Source organism: Dermacentor albipictus, chromosome 3 (genome assembly GCF_038994185.2).
Source record: "Dermacentor albipictus isolate Rhodes 1998 colony chromosome 3, USDA_Dalb.pri_finalv2, whole genome shotgun sequence".
Classification (NCBI taxonomy): domain Eukaryota; kingdom Metazoa; phylum Arthropoda; class Arachnida; order Ixodida; family Ixodidae; genus Dermacentor; species Dermacentor albipictus.
In genome coordinates, this window is record NC_091823.1 from 160,737,392 (window position 1) to 160,757,832 (window position 20,441).

The 20,441-nt window shown below is 47.1% G+C and overlaps 1 protein-coding gene across 5 annotated transcripts in view; it reads right to left on the reverse strand.

Moving 5' to 3' along the window:
- The window catches only part of LOC135905187 (uncharacterized), a 260,327-nt gene that overhangs the window by 207,980 nt on the left and 31,906 nt on the right, over nt 1–20,441 (reverse strand). For all 5 annotated transcript variants that reach the window (XR_011512957.1, XM_070536239.1, XM_070536240.1 and 2 more), the window contains one exon: nt 17,585–20,045. The gene's annotated coding sequence lies outside the window, so the exon portion shown is untranslated. The remainder of the gene's footprint in view (nt 1–17,584; nt 20,046–20,441) is intronic.

Below are 20,441 nucleotides of genomic sequence, written 5' to 3' on the forward strand. Positions count from 1 at the left end.
TGGCAACGTTCCAGTGTGTAATTAAAAAAAAAAAGGTTTTAACCCCTTGCGCCACTTGCATTTTCTTTACTCTTTTTAACACGTCCCTACCAGGGCCTCCACTGTACAAGGCTCTGTACGTGGGCTCCGGCAGAACAACGTCACAGAAATCATTCTACATTTTTTTCTTTCTGACAGTAGATAAATAATCATTTGAAAACCTCGGTGCAAGGAATCGTGCACATGCGACAACTTCTCCAAAATATCCAAAATGCCTCCCGTGAGTGTTTCGGTTGAAAGAACAAAGTCTGGCAACGCGCGCCCGAGCCTTACTTGGCATGCGGTGCGCAAAAAAGGATCGCTGACGTCGCGAAGGAAAAGAAACCTGTTAACAAACTGCGGTGGAAAAGGTGCCCCAGGCCCAATCCACCATTCTTGACTCCACTGAACAAATTCGTTCGGCTGCACCTTTCCCATTGCGCAGCCCACATGAAAATGGCGAAAATTCGATGCAGCTTCTCTACATTGAGCCTTGCACAATGTAACACCTGCATTACATACCACAACCTACTAATAAAGAACAGATTGCAGACGGTGGCTCTAGCAAAAATCGATCATTTTGTTCCTTTCCGCCTTTCCACGTGTATCATGCATCGGCGCTGTCCAATATGTCGCGCTATCACGATAGCATTCTAGAGGTACTCCCAAGTACTTCGTTGGAGTCGTAACCCAGGACACGTTTGCAATGCGGTCGGGCGTCGATTGCCATTCTCCGTGCCAGAGCCCTAGTGATTTGGCTAAGTTCATTCTGCTGCCTGTGACTTGGCAGAAGTTCTCTAAACATTTAATATCCTCAGATACACCTTCCCTACTGGTTGAAAAACCGCCACATCATCCGCATATGCCAACATCTTGACTTCCGCTGCTTCCAACCGAAAGCCGGGAATCGTCTGTTTTTTCCCGATGTTTAAGCACATCACCTTTATGTAGATGCAAAACAAAAGAGGGCTAAAAGGACAACCCTGGCGTACCGACCGCTGCACGCTAATGGGGGCCCCTAGACTCTGGTTAACGATCAATCTCGTCGTGCAGTTCCGATACTCCAGGGCGACTTCCTCGCAAATAACAGAACCAACATTAACATGGTCGAGAATGCAAGGCGAAATTTTATGCGCGACACAGTCGAAAGCTTTTTCAAGGTCTATAGTTGCAAGATGGCCATGCGGCTATTTGTAATATCGCATCACTTCAGCACACATCTTGCTGCGCAGATATTAATCGTAATAGATCGTCCCTTGATCCCGCACGTTTGATGCGGTCCAATGATTTCCTGGATTATTGATTGTAATCTTCGCGCTAAAACTTTCATATAAATTTTGTAATCCACATTTGTGTGTGCAATTGGCCGGTACGCTGTTACTTGTCGTAACTTCTTTGCTTCATCAGTTTTGGGGATTAAGACAGTGTGTGATCTTGCATAAGACGGAGGCAATTCGTTAATTTCACAAGCTTCATTAAACACGACCGTCAATACTGGCGCGATTGCGCGCTTAAAAGCTTTATAAAACGCCGCGCTTAACCCAATTCGTCCTGACGATTTACCTGGGCTTAAATTGTCTATTGCCGTTTCTACCTATGATTCAATTATAGGCAGCTCTAACCTATCCTTCATCTCATCGTTGAGTCGCTGCAGTGCCCCAAGAAACTTATCCTTAAACGTGTTCATGTCGGCAACATGTAAAGCGAATTACGCCTCATAGTACTGAAAAATGCACGCCTAATGTGTTCGTTATGATCCGAATAGACACCTCCCCATTCTATATTGTCTATGTGATTTCGAGGAGCGTGGGCTTTTTCAATTCCGAGTGCTCGTTTAGACGGCGTCTCCCCAGCAGCTACATGTTCCGCTCTCGCCCGGACTAGCGCACCGCGATAACGCTTCTCTTCTATCACTTCAACTTTTTGTTTCGTTTTCCTAATGCCATCAATCCATTTACCAGGCGCTTCGCGTTCTTTCTCGAGCAGTTTTGCAAGCATAGACCTTAGATTAAGTTCATTTAGTTTCTCCTCGTACGCCATGGAACAAGACCGCTCTATTGCTTTTATTTTAAGTTGTTCCTTACAAAGCTCCCACTGGTGCCATATTTTCAGTTCCTTATTCGGCTCTAATCGCATCTGAGACTGAGGGTGAATCATTAGGTATGTTTTGTCTTTACTGTTAAAGTGACCTGTTTCTTTTCACGCTGCTATGACTATATAGGCGCCACTAAGGCATAATTGTGGCTTGATTCCCAGTTATCAAATGACGCCTCAGCATTAGCACTGGGGATGTGTTCACAAACGCCACAAAAGCCTAATTGTACACTCCATCAATGATTACTACTCCACTATGGTATTGTACATGACAATGGCGAGCAAACGCCGAATTGAAGGCGAGAAGACGATGCGGGACCTTTACCCTTGCTACTGGGTTTGGAGGCAGAATATAAGCGGAGTGAAAACGCATATGCGAAGGGAAGGCCAACTGTCGCGTTAATATCACCGCAGCCTAATTCTTATGCCGCGACTTGTACCGCGCAAACCCGCCAAACGGGAACCATGCATCGACAAGAACGTAACCAGACGCTAAAACGCAGACGACGCGGCATGGATGAACACAATTTGAAAGGTACTCGCCCTTTCTTTGAGCTAAGGAGCCCTGCAACTTCACATTGTTCAGTAGAATGAAAAGTTGGCGACTGACCATAATCATCATAGTGTCTGTGTGAAAGAGCGCACAGAACAGGTCAACGCGGAGAGAACACAAGGAAGGACGATAGTTGCCTTAACACAATATATAGTGTTGCATGGAACTACTGAGGGGGAATATCAGATATTTTACACACTAGACTTAAAACTGAGGAAGTCATTTGATAAAGACGACTCGGCGAGGGGTGGGGGGGTGCGTGCGAGGTAGCGCGAAACTACAGAGGCTCACATCAATGAGGTATTTACGTGTAGCATAATGCACCTCGGTATATGCAGTTGGCTTAGGAATTTTTTATATTTTCGAATATGTCATCAAAATTTTTTGTACTATCTTGAAAGGATTATAAGAAAAATAGTTCTTCACTTCAATAGTTTGTTTTGCATTGCCTTATTTAAAGAGCATCTGTCTCTGCATCCACGTTAACCACTTAAAGCATAGGTGCTATGAAAGTAGAGAATGTACCCATCTTTCGCGCAATTTTTGCGTAGTATGCTAATTTACCTAGCATACGAACGCTGTTCAGTAGACTGTCACGACGTCTAAAAAAAAAGACAGGACGAAGGGTCAGGATGCAAGAAACAAAAACCAGCTTTGTATTCGGCACCGACCACAAGAGCCCACGCGCCAACTTCGTCTTCTTTCAAAAGGAGCGTGCTCGCTGCTCGTGTCCTTCAATTCATGTTCTCTTGCGAGCCTTTAGTCGTTACATTAGCCTCTCTTCTTACAAAGCATCGTCCCGATGCTTTATCGTCAGGGCTACAAGACCGGGATACACTCGAAATGCGGTGAATTACCTCGGACAAATAGGGCTTCATTCGGACCACGTGCACAACATCCGGTAGATTCTTCGTTGCCTTGAGCAATGCGGACCGCTGGGAGCAACCTCATAGTTGTCATCAGTGAGCCGCCGAAGAAATTTATACAGCCCGAGGCAGCGCCTTAACAAATTTTCCGAAAAGCCACGACGGCAAATGGGACTGTAAACATAAACTCTGTCCGGGCTCGTAGGAGACTGTTCGATGAGGAAGATTTTAGCGTTTCGAGTTGTAGTCCTGCTGCCTATGAATACGCATGCGAGCAAGCTCTCGCGCTTCTTCAGCACGCTGAGTGAAGTTTTCAGCATCCGTTTCGATGCGATCGCCTTCATGTGACCGCATCGCATCTAGCGTAGCTGTGACTTCACGACCGTGTAGGAGACGGAACGGTGTCATTCGTGTTGTCTGTTGCTGAGCATTGTTGTATGCGAGGATGATGTCCCAGCTCTTGTGCTCCGCATCCACGTACATGGAGAACATATCCGCGAGCGTCTTATTCAGGCCTTCTGTCAGTCCATTTGTTGGCGGTTGGTACGCCTTTCTTCGGTGGTGAGCTGTTCCACTAAGTCTTAATACTGCGTCCAATAGCTCGGCTGTAAATGCACTTCCCCTGTCAGTTAATACCACTGTTGGAGCGCCATGCCTGAGTACAACAGTCTCTGAAAAAATCGGACGGCTTGAAATGTCGTGCTACGTTCCAGAGCATTCGTTTCGGCGTAGCGAGTGAGGTAGTCTATGGCTAGGATAATCCATCTGTGACCCGCATCGGAAGTTGGGAATGGGCCTAGAAGATCCCTTCTGACTTGAGCAAATGGAGTTTCGGGCACTTCAACAGGATGGAGGAAGCCTGCAGGTTTGTCTGCTGGCACTTTTCGCCGCTGGCATTCCAGGCATGTGCGGACGTATTGTTGAACGGTCACTGCAAGTTTTGGCCAATAGTATTTTTGCCTCACCCTACACAGCGTTCGTGTGTAGCCCAAATGATTGGAAGTTGCTTCATGATGGCATGCTTGTATTACTTCACTCCTGAGAGGTGTTGGGACGACGAGTAAGTAGGTATTATCGTACGGAGAGAAGTTCGCCTGATACAGGACCTCAGTACACAAGCAAAATGATGGTAGTCCTCTTGCAAAAAGCCTTGGGACAACGAGAGTACAACCCTCCAAGAAACTAACAAAGTGTTGCAGTTCCTGGTCGAAGCGTTGCTGTTGTGCAATTGTAGCTGTGTTGACAACTCTGACAAAGGCTGCCTTTACGTCATTTTCTGCATTGGCAGATTCCAAAGGGGTGCGAGGAAGGCAATGAGCATCCGTATGCCACTTTCCCGATTTATAGACAATAGCCATGTCGAATTCTTGAAGCTTAAGGCTCCAGCGCACCAGTCGCCCTGATGGATATTTTAAGTTCATGAGCCAACAAAGGGAGCGGTGTTCAATGTAACGGAGAGGCCGTACAAATACGGCCCAAATTACATAAAGGCCCCCACCCCACGATGCACTGTTTCTCCGTGGTGCAATAGTTCGCTTCCGTACAGGAATGGGTTCTACATGCATAAGCTATTACTCGTTTAGCGCACTCTTGCCACTGCATGAGTACTGCTCCTAAGCGGATATTGCTGGCGTCAGTGGGAACCGCTGTCGGGGCGTGTTCGTCAAACAGTCCGAGGACTGGGGGCTTTTGGAGGCGTTGCCACATGTCATTGAACGCTTGTTGCTCTTCTTCATCGCATACGAATGCGACGTCTTCCCTGGTGAAACGTGTCAACGGTGACGCAATGCGTGAAAAGCTCCGAATGAAGCGTCGGTAATAGGCGCACAGTCCTGTAAAACTTATCTTTGTCAGATGGCTCTGGAAAATTTGCAACGGCCGCTATTTTGTCGGTCTCAGGCCGCACACCTTCACTGCTGACCACATGACCGAGGATAAGAAGCCATAGTGTCATCTTTCCGAATTCAGCGTGAGACCGGTAGATCAGATGGCTTGAAAAATTGTATGTAGTCGCCACAGGTGCTCGTCAAAAATTGCAATAAGTACAACCACGTCCTCCATGTATACTAAACACGTTTGCCACTTGAGGCCTGAGAGTACTGCATTCACTAGCCGCTGTAATGCTGCCGGCGTGAAGCACAAGCCGAAATAATGTACCTTAAATTTATAGATGCTGTCAGATGTCACAAATGCACTTTTTCTCGGTCTCTCTTGTCAGCTTCTACTGGCCAGTACTTGCTCCTTACATCCATAAGCGAAAAAAACGTGCCTGTTGCAGTCTATTGAGGGAATCGTCTATACAAGATAACGGGTAAACGTCTTTCTTGGTGATCTGATCGAGCTTGCAGTAAGAACGCAGAAGCGTAAGCTGCCAACCTTTTTTTTTTTTACTAACACCACTGGCGACGCCCAACGACTTTCTGACGGCTGAATTACGTCGTCTTGAAGCATTCTTTTTACTGACTTCCTATGACTTCGCGTTCCCGTTGGGCCACCCGATATGAGATCTGCCGCATAGGCCGGACTGTATCATCAGTGATAATTCGATCTTTGGTCAACGGCGCTTGACCAACTCTTGACGTCGACGAGAACCAGTCCTGAAAGTGATGTACAAGCTCCACGCGGCTTTGTTTCTGCGCAGGCAGCAAGCTTAGGCCAACATCGATGGATAAATCTCGAGGCATGGGAGGCAGGCTTGTGGAACCACCTTGCACTACAGTGAAGCAGTCTGTGACCTGAGTGAACTCTTCGATGTACGTGACTGCCATACCTCTTGTAAGATGCCGGCGCTCATAGCTAAAGTTCGTTACGAGAACTTCTGTGTTTCCAGAGTTTATGTTGACGATGCCTCTTCCAATGACTATGCTACGGCTGAACAGCCGCGCCTGAATATGTTCGGCGACAGCGTCGGAGTTGCTCGGTATGTCGCATGTCACCGACATAGGGTATCATGAGCGTGGTAGGATGGTCACGTCATCATCGGCAACGTGTAAAGGTCTACGTCGCTGCTCTGTGCAGAGCACAACTGAACCTGGGCCAGTGCTAAACGTAACGGACCTGTCCGGAATGTTTATAACGGCGCCGTATTCATGGGAAGAATCTATGCCCAAGATCAGGTTTTTGCAGCACTGTGGCAAAACGAGAAATGTAGCAACGAAGGCCGAAGCACCGATAATAATTCTAGCGGTAAATTTGCCTGTGGGCGTCATCAACTGGCGTCCTGCCGTTCTCCTTTGGGGACCAATCCATGAAGTCATGACCTTATTAAGGCAAGCGAGTTTTCAGCTTATAAAGAAGTCTGTGCTAGTATCGACTAGCGCTGTCACTGGGCGTCCGTCTATGCAAACGGTGAGGTCGGCGCTAACAATTTCCATAGGAGTCGGCGACGTCGTATCTTCCGGTCGTACTGATGGCGTGGGGGGCGTTGTAGCATCTCGGCTGGCGGCAGCCTTCCCCCCAGAGGTCGGTGCTTTTACTTTGCCCGACGTGGACTAGGAGGCCTGCCCCGTACTACATCGGCGCAACTGCGACGGTATGGTGAAGTGCTCGATGCAGGTGACGAAGAACAGGGTTGACCATGTGGTGGAACGAATGGCTGGCGTGGATACGCTGGTGTTGCGTGGGTCGTCCCAACCAGCGCGAGGGAAAGTGGATGCAAAGGTCTGGTACACATAGTCACGAGATAGGCGAAAACCGTAAATATGGCCGGCTTCCGCGCAATAGAAGCAAAGTGGACGTCGGTCCTCGGAGCGCCGCAACTTCGTCTTGCGAACAGGTGTTCGACTGATGGGCGGCCTTTGCGACCAAGTTGGAGTAGTCGGCGTAGGGTAGTAGGACGGCGTCTCCACGGGCACATTAAGCTGCGTGTCGGCGATGGCGGCGGGTGGTAAGGATTTGTAAGGACTAGGCAGGGGCCGCGAGCTGTGCGGCGCTGAGGTTGAATGACGGACGGCCGACGCGTAGGTTATAGACCACTGGTCTGGAAGCGATTCGGGCCAATTAAGAAAACGATTGCCTGTCTTCCTGCGACTTCGGTAACACAAGCCACCACAGGTTTTCGCGGAGTCACCACAAGGTTGCGAAGCTCCTCCCGAACGACTTCGCGGATGAGCTCATGCCGGGAACCCTCACTGCCGGCATTCAATGCACAGGCGCTGACCGAGGCGTTGCTCGGTTGGTTGGTCGGTCGGCACCGTTGTTGAACTGCTCTCTCGATTGTAGTAGCCTCGTTAATGAACTCCACGACAGTTGTGAGCAGGTTGGGAAGAAGACCGGCTCGTTGACGCCTCGCGTCAAGTGTCGGATTTTCCTTGTTTCAGGAATCGCTGGGTCACCTCGGCGAAAGAGGTGGATCATGTCCTCCACAAACAGGGCAACGCTCTCATTCGTTTTTTTATACAGGATTCGATGAGTTGCTGAGCAGAATCGCAATGATCGTTGTTGACGAAGGTATCCAAAAGTTGCTGCCGAAATTCCTCCCAGCAAGACAGCGTGCCTTCCTGTTTGCCGCACAATGTACGAGCGCTGTCCGCTAGGACGAAGTACGCGTGAGAGAATTTCTGTTTCGAGGTCCTACAATTCACCTTGGCAACTCTCACATCGTTTGAGCCAATCCTCAGCGTCCTCAAAAAGATCACCTTGGAAGGTCTCAGGAATATGGGGGTGCTCAACAGTTACCTGTGGAGTGCCTGCCGTCGCCATTTCTTCAGACGGAGGACTCCTTGTCAAGGGGAGCTCCAAGGGAATGACCTTGGGGTTAAGACCCCGCTGTCGGCGACTGTAGCGGTGGACACGAGTAACCTCGGCCGGAAATGGTTGTGAGTTCAGACTATAGAAGTGCTGTTCCGCAGAGTAGTTCCGAGCATCAGGTGTTTATACCCAGCGCTTACACCACTGTCACGACGCCAAAAAAGCAACACGCAGGACCAGGACGCGAGAAACAAAAACCAGAGACAACAAGAGCCGACGCGGCAATTTTTTCTTCCTTGAAAGGAAGCGTGGTCGCTGCTAGTGTCCCTCAATTCGTTTTCTTTTGCTCTCTTGCTAGCCTTTCGCCGTGACAATGTAACTGAGAATCTCTGGATTCTTTGGCAGAAAGGGAAAATTTTGACACATGAAGATGACCAGGGTAAAGAAAGTATTCGCCGTCTGCACTAATGCGAAAGTTAAACCGTTCCTGCGGTTTATCCGGGTTGTGAATTACACTGGATAGAGAAAGCAAATGTGGTTACACATTAGGTGTTTACACAAGCTTTGAAGCCACGATCCCTAGGTTCCTTTCTAGCTGACAATGTTACATTATTGCAATTTCAGGAACCACAATCAAAATTACAGCAGAAATTCCTTTGGGCGTTGCCTAAGTAGGCGTAAGCACTGCGCCACTTCCTCATCTCAACATTGTTATGAAACTTGTTTCGACCAGTATAAACGACAGCGCTGTGGCGACGCGAACTCATGCGAACGGCGCCGCAAGGTGAATTCATGACGCAAGCGAACTACTGCACGTGGCGGCGCCAGGTGCGCTTGACATTCCGACGTCATCAAAAAGGGCCATGGACCCAAAAGGACCATGGAGATTTAAAATAATGAGAAGAAAAATTAGAAGGGAAAACATGTAGGATAACACGAAGAGCAGTGCCCTGCTATTTGACGCTCGAGCCGGTTGCCTAAGGAAAAAAAAAACATACTGGAGCAAATACTTGGAACTAGATGAGGCATGTGTATGCTGCAGCAAAAATCAGGATAGAACTCAGCACGTGCTAATGTAATGCGAGGGGATTTACCCGGTGGGCACCGTAGGTAACCTACACCTTCCAAAAGCTCCTGGATTTAAAGTGGACGGAATCGTCAACTGGCCTACAGTCGAGGTAAGCAAGGTACGCTTAGAGTATTGGCGGCAAAAAATAAAAGAGCAGAGAAGACGTTGATATGACCAGACCTCTTGCAGACATAGGTATAGCTGTACAAGATAGATATTTAAGGAAAAAAAAATAAAGAAAGCTGTACAAAAGTGCTAGGTAAAACACATGCATACCATACCTCATAACATCAATCAGGCTAGGTGACTATATGTCACCGCCTCGTCGCAAAGGGGATGCCATTAAATAACCATCGTGATCATTGTAAGCCATTATCGCCTATTAGCACCTTATCCATCAGCGTGGAACCATTATGAACCGTAGTCAAACGTACTCTGGCGGCGGCTGCGTATGACACGGCCGCGCGGGTCCTGTCTTCCAACCGATCTGCGATGGGGACAGAGTGCGCCAACTACTGATAGCTTCGTGTGCGCTGCGTTCTCGCCGCTTAGTTCACGTTGAAGCGAGAGGCAGCATGAAGTTCAATTCGCTTGCTGCTGTGGGTCCTGTATTGAAAGCAATTGTCTTACGTGACGAACGGACCAACGCGCGGACGAATTTCCTCGTTGGGTAGCCATAGAGATGCCTACGCATTTAATAAGGAACAATATTTCTTATTTATTGATTTGGAAGCCTGATAGGCTGGGGTAAAACTACTACATGGAGGTTGGGGGTGGGCGAGTCGGAGTGAATAAGATGTAGTTGGAAGTCTTCCCGGTATGTATGTGTTCACAAAAGCCTGCCCAAGTAAAAACAAAATACTTTATACATCTGCCACGCAGTGACAACACCATGGTAAACAGATGAGTATAAATATAACAATAAAAACAAACGCGTACGAGAATAAAGTAGTTATTTTAGTCGAAATGGTGAGTCACGATTGTGAAAATTAACCAAAAAGAATACGCAGCAATTAAAATGTGTGTTATAGCGCTGATGCACTGAAAGCACTGGTACGTCTTCAAGTGCGTTTTAAGCTGTGATGACGCTACGATGAATAGGCCCAGTTTCAATAGACATATGATCCCTTTCCGTCTCTCCCCGGCATTTATCGAAATGGTGAAATGAAACTGTCTATGAGAAACTTGGAGAAAGCACGATGACTACGCGGTTGCTCGGCTCGCCATTGGCTCACCAAGAAAAGAAACTGAAAAAAAAACACAGTGGCGGAACAGAGTGGCATTTTGATTCGCACAATTTATAAGGCGTTTTCTCGCGCCGATATTCCCTGCCCTATGCACTTATTTCTGAGCTGCTGTACGACCGCCTGCCTTACGCTTTCAGAGAAAGCGCATCCCCCCTCGGCTGGATTCAAACAAAACGCGAATAGCATGCATACTTGTTAGAACGCTATTAGAATACAGACCAGTTTTTTTTCCGAATATTTAGCTGTGTACTTATTGCTCTAAAACTGTGGGCGGATCCCGAAGGTAGTGAAGTCAGAAATGAAGACCGCTGATATGGGTATGTTTCCACAGTTATGTGTCACTAGGTTTATCGTTCCCTTAAAAAGAAAAGAAAATGTGAGGTTTTACGTACGAACTCCTCCACATAATTATGAAGCACGCCTTAGCATGGGGCTCTGGGTAAATATTGTCCACCAGAACTACTTTAACGTGCGCCCAATGTACAGCACACGGAAAGTTTTACATTTCGCCACCAGCGAAATGCTGCCGCTATGGCTGGGATTCGACCGAGTGCCCTCAGGCTTAGCAGCGCAATGTCATAACTAATAAGCCACTGTGATCTGGGGGTCCAGCCCTTTAACGAACCACTTTGACGCTAGCTTAAGTAGGTGCCAATGGTTATGCGCCCCTGTAGCTACTTGGCATTTGCCAGTGCTCGGTTGATGAAGACAAGAGAAATTTCGGCCCGAAGTACAGAAATTTCTGTCGTACGACAGACACTGACAGAAATTCCTGGCGTATGACATCTGTTTTTGTAGTTGCGACAGTCATTTCTGACGTTACGACTTGGCATCGCAACACAGATATTCTGTTGCGACGACGAGCAGTTTTGAAGTCGCAACAGGAACTCTCTGCCGCATCGAGAACGGCTCAAGAGAAGCGCTTCCCACCGGGACGCTCGTTTCCCTTTGAAAATTTTATGTCACTTTCACATCGGCGCTGTACACTCTTTTCTCTTGCGTCACGTGGTATTAAAATTCCCGAATCCGGCAGTATTGATAGCACCGACACAAGTATTCACGTCGAAATTGCGAATGGTGATGAGTTGTCGTAATTGCGTCTTGACGACTCGACACAATCACCCTACCGGACTCTTCATAATGGACCTCTTATCGGTATCACCGTATCTGCGGCCATAGCTGCCGATCAGTTTTGTTAGATCTGACACAACGGCTAGTGGAATTGCGCGGACTGTTGCGCTGACACATTAGGTAATTTCCTAGACGCAGTGCGTATGCTTTTCTCAAGCGGACAAGAAGCATGGAGCTATTCCACAAAGCTACATCAAAATCTGTCCGGCTCGATTGTCAGTATCCTTTAGAAATATCTCTACCGCGAAAAATCGGTTCAATATCTAAATGAGAACTTACCCGCGAATGTTCATATAGCTATTTTGCACTGAACACCCAAATTACATGAGTACTAAAAAGTGTTATTCGCTAGATAAAGCTGTCTAAATTAGCAGCGACGCTCACAGCATTGCCGGACCCCGTTGTCTATCTCTGAATTTCTCAACTCGAATTGCTGTCTCACAGCCAAATCGATATTCCAGCACTTCAACATCTATACATCTATATCCCTCTTCTTGAAAGCCGCCAGTTTATGTTTCGGCGTGAAAGCGTGCCTTCGCTATCAACGTACGAATGTAAACTGCAGCCTCGACAGAGAGTGTTACTGTTAACATGGTGAAATCGCAAAAGTGCCACGTTGATGCAACATCGCTAATTATAGCAACTGTACGTAACATTTTACCTGAACCTATCTATCAAATGGCGTATTTGTCTCTTGTGGTCAATATGTTCTTTGCTATGTCCGTAAAAAGTGTATAACGCTAGCAGCGAAAACATTTTTCTTTAAGATGCACACTGCCTCCTTACCAGTTAAAACATGGCTTAAAATTAAGAAAAGGGGAGCATATCTACCCAGGAATGCAAATTGTAGGCTTTGAAACCAACTCAAGGTAATACAACACTCTCATTCTTGGTCGCGGCGCATTTTATTTTTGGGACGTCTAACAGACAAGAAGTTTCTCGTGCATCTTTCGATATCCGGTTCTTTTCTTTCGAAACTATAATCAGCAATACAGCATGTGATTTCTTCGTGTTTATAGGACTCTATTCGTTATTGAAAAGTCTCATCATGAGCAGATATGTGGAGTTAGCTCGCTCGACAAGATCTGGCTTTCTGGAAGAGACTGCTCAAGTACACAGTGTGGTGGAAAATCTTGATCCGGTTCCCGAGTCGATTTATCTTGCCACTTCTCTTGGCACGCCAGATTTTTAAACATTTTTCTTTAGGATGCGTGCATGTGTCTGTTTGCTTTGTGTGCGTATATCTAAACGTAACGTGAATAGTTACGCCATAGCATCACTCCTATTTCTGTGCATTAAAACAAAAACATCCGCTTGACGCAGTGCTAAGATACTGGATTCGGAAGCGTTAGGTCGAAAGGTGGAATCGATGGTAAAAATAGGGCGCTATGACGTAAAACTATTCCAAACTTTTCTATTCCAATTCTGCAACCAGCCCTCTGCGATTGGTAAAAAATTTTTTGACCAATCAAAAACGTTTTTTGGACCACCCCCACTTCACCTGTCTGTCACGCGACGTCACGAAAACCGCGATAGCTCCCCATCTGATACAAAGCGTACACACTGATTATGCATGATTTGACCAAACAAAAGAAACATAGTTATTTCTGATTCGACGCCTTTGCGCTATTAGCCCTCGGATATTGGTGAAAAGTATTCGGGCGGCACCCACATCACCTGGCTCTCACGGGACGTCATAAAACCGCAAGAACTCACCATGTCCGAGTGATGTTTACGCGTTAAAGATGCATTAATATGCCGAACAAAACGGAATTTCCTTCTGAATAGACGCAGGCTGCCCCGTTCCGAAAGGAATAAAAGATGGCTGCCGCCGATCGCTCAGGCGCTGGCTACTTGCACCTGCCAGAAAGCATGGGTTTATTTGCGTGTAATAAATGTTTTTGAGTGGCCGTGTAACTTTTTTGAACACTTTCGGCACATTTACGACCTCGTTCTGCCAACTTTGCTTTGCTGAGGATCCGCTTTAGCTTCATTTTTAAGCTTCCGTTGCATGCCGCCGCGAGTGTCGACGAGCTACCGCAAGCTAAGTAAGGGAAAGCGCACCAATGGCAAATGCCGGCACCACCCTCTTCATCCAGATATCGATTTTCAGTGCACTGGCTCGGCTCCAGCGAATCCCTCTCCCTTTGAGCGTGCTCGTCGCCTCTTGTGAGCCAATTAGATAAGACGGGCCGCTCAGTGTAGGCAATGTTATTCGTTTTTCGAGCAAACAAAACTGAACTCCTATGAAGGAGGAGAGCGCTTGATTGGTCTGCTCAGAAACTCCTGTGGGTGACTGCCCGATGCTTGCGTTGGCGGTTACGCAAATTTGACGTCAGGAGATTGGAATAACAACATAGTGGAATAGTTTTACGTTATAGGGCCCATGATTTCATTTTATTCCTTTCCTAAACAAACTAGTGTATGTCGTCTTTAAGGACTGTGACTCATCTCCTTGATTAAAGGATGGTCAGAGTCTAGAGGATGTCAGACTACAGACGTCACGCAACAGGACGTCAAACTACGCGACGTGAGACTGCACGACGTCCGAAAATAAGACAGACTGACATTTTCTGTTGTGCTTTTCGACCGGGTGGCTACGTGTAAATGGGTATCTGCCAGTCTTCAGTGAACCTGTTTGACACCAATTTGGGTCCGTGTGCGCGTGCCATTGGCTGTGCGCACACTTGGCGGCGGCGTCAGGAGGCGCTGCGTGTCTATAAGGAAACGCGATAGAGACGCCTGAAAAGAAAGTCCAGGCAGGAACAGGAACAAAAAAGGAATTACATTGACAGCATCACTATCAAATCTAAATATCATCACTAAATGGAGCCGTAAGTTCGGGAAACGAGCAAAAAATACTGTGAGGATAACTGTGACACGAACACTAAATGAAAGGCTCCCGTCAGAGCGCATGTGAAAATTGGCAGGCATGATTTTGAAGTGGTTGGCTTCGAAGTGGTTGACTACGAAGTGGTTCAATAGTGGTTAGCCTAAAAAGTCATTTAAAATGTAGTCCAACACACTTAAAAGGCTCGGAGTGGCTGGCACACTCGCTAGGTAGTGGAACCATAGATGCAGGTGATGGTATTGCTCTTGTTTCCGCATGAGTATTGCACTGTCCAATCACATTCTTTACAACCTGTATACCTCTGGGAATTTAGATGTTTCCTGTATTTCTACAAGTGTGTCTTGGATGACACCGTGAAGTCTCCGTTTATGAATGTCTCAAACAATCTGCTCTGTGAGCGAAATTCTAGGGGCCGCAACATCAGATGCTTGACTTGTTCCGTCACTGCAGCGAATTGAAGATGTCTCCTAATGCGCAATATCTCGCGATTAGTTTACGTATAGGTTGAACATCTTGGTGCATGAATTGCTTTCCAATGAGCGATTCCCACACATTCTCATTATTTCTCTGCCACAAGTATCTTCCTGCACAACGATCAAGTGGTATTTCTGAGCAGCATACATTTCTTCCGCTGTAGGCGCCGAATTTGGTCTTGTGGCCGTAATTACACAGTTGCTTTTAAACGAAGGGGTCATGCGATGATGCGCTAAACGTGCACAAGGTTGCTGCATCTCTGAAGACTAAGTACCACTTTGAAAGCACTTATATACATAGATTGCACGTCTTATAGCGCCTCTGAAGCTACACTCCGTTCAAGCCAGTGCTTTCGAAGTCTTCGCCTCATACTTTCTTCCTTGTGAAACGAAGAAAGTCCATGCCACCACAATTTGTTTACCTTTAAAAATCCGCAACCGGAATTTACCCCTGAGAAATTCAGTTGGTTTTCTTGTGCTGGGCAGTTTCACCAGAACCACTTAACACAATGTTGCTCAAAAGAACCTTTTATTCATTACAAAGCTGTGGTGCAATTTCTACAAAAAGCAATGTCCGAGCCGCAGAAAAATGTCGCGGCTCATTTTTTTCAGGAATTTTCCCTGCCCTACTCCGAGAAAAGCACCTAAATGGCTTTGGTAGTGTCATGGTTTTAAGTGGCGCAACCTTTGACTTGGCTAACGTAAGGTCCTTATATACTCCATGTTTGCTTTTCACTCTCTTGTAGATAAAAGCTCCGTATGCACTTTATCTGACATCACAAAATATCCGTACCTGCTGGTCGCGTGCATCTGACTGCAATATAGCAGCATAATTGCTCTCAAGGTGCAAAGTACAGGAATATCAGCACATTTGCATTTTGTTTCAACGCAGGGAATGCCGCAGCTCAGGCTACATTAAGATATCGTCGCTCTTGAAAACTTAGGTTAGGCTGTACTGTAAGTGGTTCAATAAATCCAAGTGGATCAGATATCCTGGGGACGGCCTGTAACACCGAGCCTTTTTAATTTGCATCTTTTTAGAGCAATCCCACTAAGCAATCCGTAGCCTTGGTCATGTGTCCTGGTTCGAGTACCACACTAGTCCAAAAACTTGAACTGCAGATCCTGTATCAGCCATTTATCCTCGACGAAGAAAACGTTGCCTCAAACACTGTGAATTAGGAGCTCATTTTCTGAGAACACATGCAGCATCTATAATTTCATTCGAATGGTGGAAAATGACTTTGGAATCTTTCACCACTTATGCTCCAACGGGCACTCGACGTAGAGTGAGTGCACCACAAGCCTCGCACTGTCTTGCAAGGGTACTTTAACGACGGAAAACGGCGCTTTAAATGAGCAATTAGCAAAAAAAAACTAGAACCCATCTGACGAACACTGTGAACGGTGATGCGGTTAGCATTGAACCTGGATACCGGAACGACGTATTTCCACTGTCGAAAAGGGTCATGTATGTTGCGTGGACCGTAGCGGCACTCCTTTTTCGCGCTTCCCTAGTAACACTCGGCGCCATCTAGCGGAGCGGCCTCGAATCACGTGCGTGCAAATGCTCAGAAGCGCGTCATGGGGCAACCGGTATCCTCTCTCGCGCTTCTTTGCGGACACGCTGCGCCATCTAGCCGCATTGCCGAGAAGTGTGCGCATGGCCTTCGAGAGGAGAAGCTGGGCGCGGCGGTGGGCGCCAACGCCGAGTATTGTTCCCTCACTTGCCACACACGTAGTGGCACATACTCAGTGACTCAATTCATTCAGAGGTCCATTGAAGAGCGGCACATACCCAGGTGATTTGTGGCACGGCCCGCCTAAGTGTGGGTTTTGTCCTTGAGGAACCCACGTAGCGTTGGTTTGGTTCCGTTCAGCATGGGAGAAACTCAGTGGCGTAGCTAGGTCGTCTGGCACCCGGGGCCCATAGGTCTTCTGGCACCCCCCCCTCCTCCCCACCCCGGGTGTAGCCGGCGGAAAGAGGGGTGTCTTCAGACGTATATGACACCCCCCCCCCCGCCCACTGGCCCGTTGCACCCGGGGCCCACGGCCCCCCGGCGCCCCCTGTTGCTACGCTACTGGAGAAACTTAAGGGATCTTTTGCGTCCCCGTAGAGAGGCACATTCCAAGTGGTTCATAGCTAGTTACTCAAGTTCGCATCAAAGTGGTTCATTGAACACCAGCACAGACCGAGTGGCCCATGCCCGGTCCTCCAAGTCGGCGTTAGAGTTTCTTCGAACAACGGTGCCTACCCAGTCCTCCATGTACAGTGGCTCATGTCGGTGTGAAAGAAGTTTGTTGAAGAGGAATACACACCGCCACATACTCAGTAACGCAAGTTGGTGCAATCCCTGGCTTAAAACTCTGTTCCCTCGTAGCAGCAACCAGCTACCCTACCCATTCGACCACCCAGTACCCAGGTGAGCGGAAAAACGGTTACATAAAAACGTTGATACAAACACAGTCTCGGAAAAGTGCGTGAACGTTGACAAGTCAAAATATTATTGGAGACGTGATTAGTGGCCGCTATTCTTGCGAGACGTACTAAAGCGGCCACATACATATGACAACGTCTGTGTGCCAAACGTACCGATGGGAAAAGGATTGGAGGGTACAGTCACAGCTGGCGTCTTAGGCGTCGTCTTCGTTGTAGTCGAAACGCTGATTTTCTCTGATGATGCAAAATGCACGAAAAAATAAATTTGAAAGAATTTTAATAGTAGCAACACTTACGCAAAATAGTTCGACATCTCAACGCCTAGGGATGTACTCGGAAATGCAAGCCTATTTTAAACGCTAAATTTTAAGGCGAAGGCCTTAGATGTCTCTGTTTCAGGGGTCGCATTGTGAGGTACACAAAACCGGAGCACGTCGGGAAAGGAAAACAGAAGCGCCGGAGGAGGGTTCTGAGAAAGGGCGACGGAGGAGGACGGAAATGTCAGCGGCGGCGCCCGTAAAACGTTGTCGACACGGCGGCAGCACGCTTGCAGCACCCTCGCGTGCCTTGTAAACGTCGCCGCGTGGCCACAGAGCTCCATTCCGCATCGCTATGGGTGACGACGCACCAGGCTTTAGTCGTGCGCGGGGAAGACCGAGAAACCACTCGATGGCGGAAGAGGCTAGAGCAGCCCTAAATGCCGCTCGTGTTAACCGCCATCGGGAGGAAGCGGCTATCCTTAATCTGCGGCAGCGGCTCGACGAGAGCAACCTGCGGCCCCAATGTGACTCGGTCGTTCTGGAAATGGAGAACTGGTGGAGAGAGGTCGCTGCCGCACGTGCAAGACGAGTCTTCACGTTCTCAGAAAGTTCTAAGCATCCACCATAATTGTAATGCAATTGCGGTTATTACTTTCACTATGTACATCTTTCATGACTTCTGCTTCTAGAACCTGACAGCCTGAGGCCCCAGGGACGTGAGATTTATCGTTTCCTGAGCTAAGAGAACATAAAATAACCGAAAGTTTTCGCGGGAGCTTTAGCTTTTGCTCTTTGCAATACAGCACGCGTGAAAAAAATTCCCTTTCGAATATTTGCTTTTATTGGTGCAGCGGTTTAGGGTTAAGCCTCTCTGAACGGAATGAAATCACTCCTTCCAATATACACCTTTGCGTCATTCGCAGAACCTGATATTTTTTTTTTCGTTGAGCTTGCAAAGTGAAAGATACTCTGAATACAAGAAAAAACGGCGATATGAGAAGGACTGCGATAACGAAAGCATGACAGTGATAGAATACTGCTGGTTACCGCATTAAAATAGATTAGCAAACGGAAATACCAACTCGCATGCATCAGTTGACAGCGTTACTCCATACAAATAACATTTGTAGAAATATTGAACTGCGAAAACGCTGTACCATAATAGTAACAAAATGTGAACCGACCTACAGAAATAACGCAGAGTTGAGCATTACGAATCGCCTAAACATTATATTTCTGAATTCAGCAGAAGCAGTCATCCGTTAGGAATTCCAGACATCAATACTAAGCCTTAATCGCGACATTTTCTGTCATACCTGAGATGTGATGCAGAAAATATCAAATACTTACTGCGAGTCGTAGTCTCTGATATTATTGGAAAACATAATTGGGAGGTAAACTTCAATCAATATTTGAAAATTACATTCTAAAGCAATTGCTGCTAGATAAAACTGCGCTGATGCATCAGTGAGATATATCCTGGTGCATTACACTCGTTACACCGAGTTATTATTGCGACTGTGTTGGCGGACGCACAGTGCCGTATATAAAGAAAAAATCTACCTACGTGCAGGAATTTCGTCACGAAAACATATCATGTGGAGATGCGCGATGTCGATGATCTATGAGCACGCGTAGAGCAGAGATCGCCTTTGTGAGCGCGAGCGTTGCAAGCGTAAACGCACTGTGTTTTCATAATAGAAAACGTGTGGGAAGTATAGAACTTGGTGTACATAATAAATTTCATGGGTGTGCATGCTGCTGCACACGGGAGAGAATATATCTAGTGGAATTTAGTGAAGGATGGAAACATCGCATAGTGTGACCTGTACACGTGATATGCACGGGTTCTTTCTCTATTTTAAACTTTAGGGCCTACAGTGTGGGAACTGTACGGTGCAGCAGTGTTTAACGCGTACGCACGCTCCATCGTTTGCACTAACAAACTACACAGTTAGTTATTCAGTAGTGTAGTTAGGACCTCCGTCGAACTATTGGCGGTGTCTTATGGTATATTCGGTTGCTAGCTTTCGAGCACTCTGGACCACTCTGTCAGAGTGCGTTAGATTCAGCTGACCAAAATCCAGCGCTCAGGATAAATTCGGTTGAGCCCCAGCGGCGCAGTCCAGCTCGAAGCACTCCAATGCTCTCATCTTCGTCCCGGCAGTGGAACCAAATTCGTGTGGAATTCGATCACCTGGATGCTGGAACTTCCGTTGTTTGTGCGCCCTCAGCAGCGGTAGGTGATGCACGGCTTTTCTCGACCATGTTCGTTTGCTATCCAAACAGTGCCGATATGAATTCCCCTCCAGGCTCCGATAGCTCTGGCGAGCTGCGATGTTGTGATCTGAAACCTTGAGAAGAAACCAGTGTAAGTTTTACATGTTCCACATTTGGGGCACGAGCATATTTGCATTTTACTAACGAGTGAGAGAACGGCGTCCCAAATAGGGGCCCATTTTTGGCCAGAGATGTACTACATTTGTGTTCATCATTACCGCTTTAAAATGTATTATCTTATTCGGTCCTTGTGAATGAAATCACCACGAAGTTACTGAGGGTAACGGGGTTTCATTGCGAATCTATTAATTCTAACAAAAAACTTAAAATATATTTTATCGTATATCAGCGACTATTCAATTCCCATGAATGTTTTTTCAAAGACTTAAGCGTCGGCGAAAATTGGGAACAATTGAGAAACGAATAAAAGCTGATACGTAGCCAGAATATTGTTGATCGAGATTGCATGC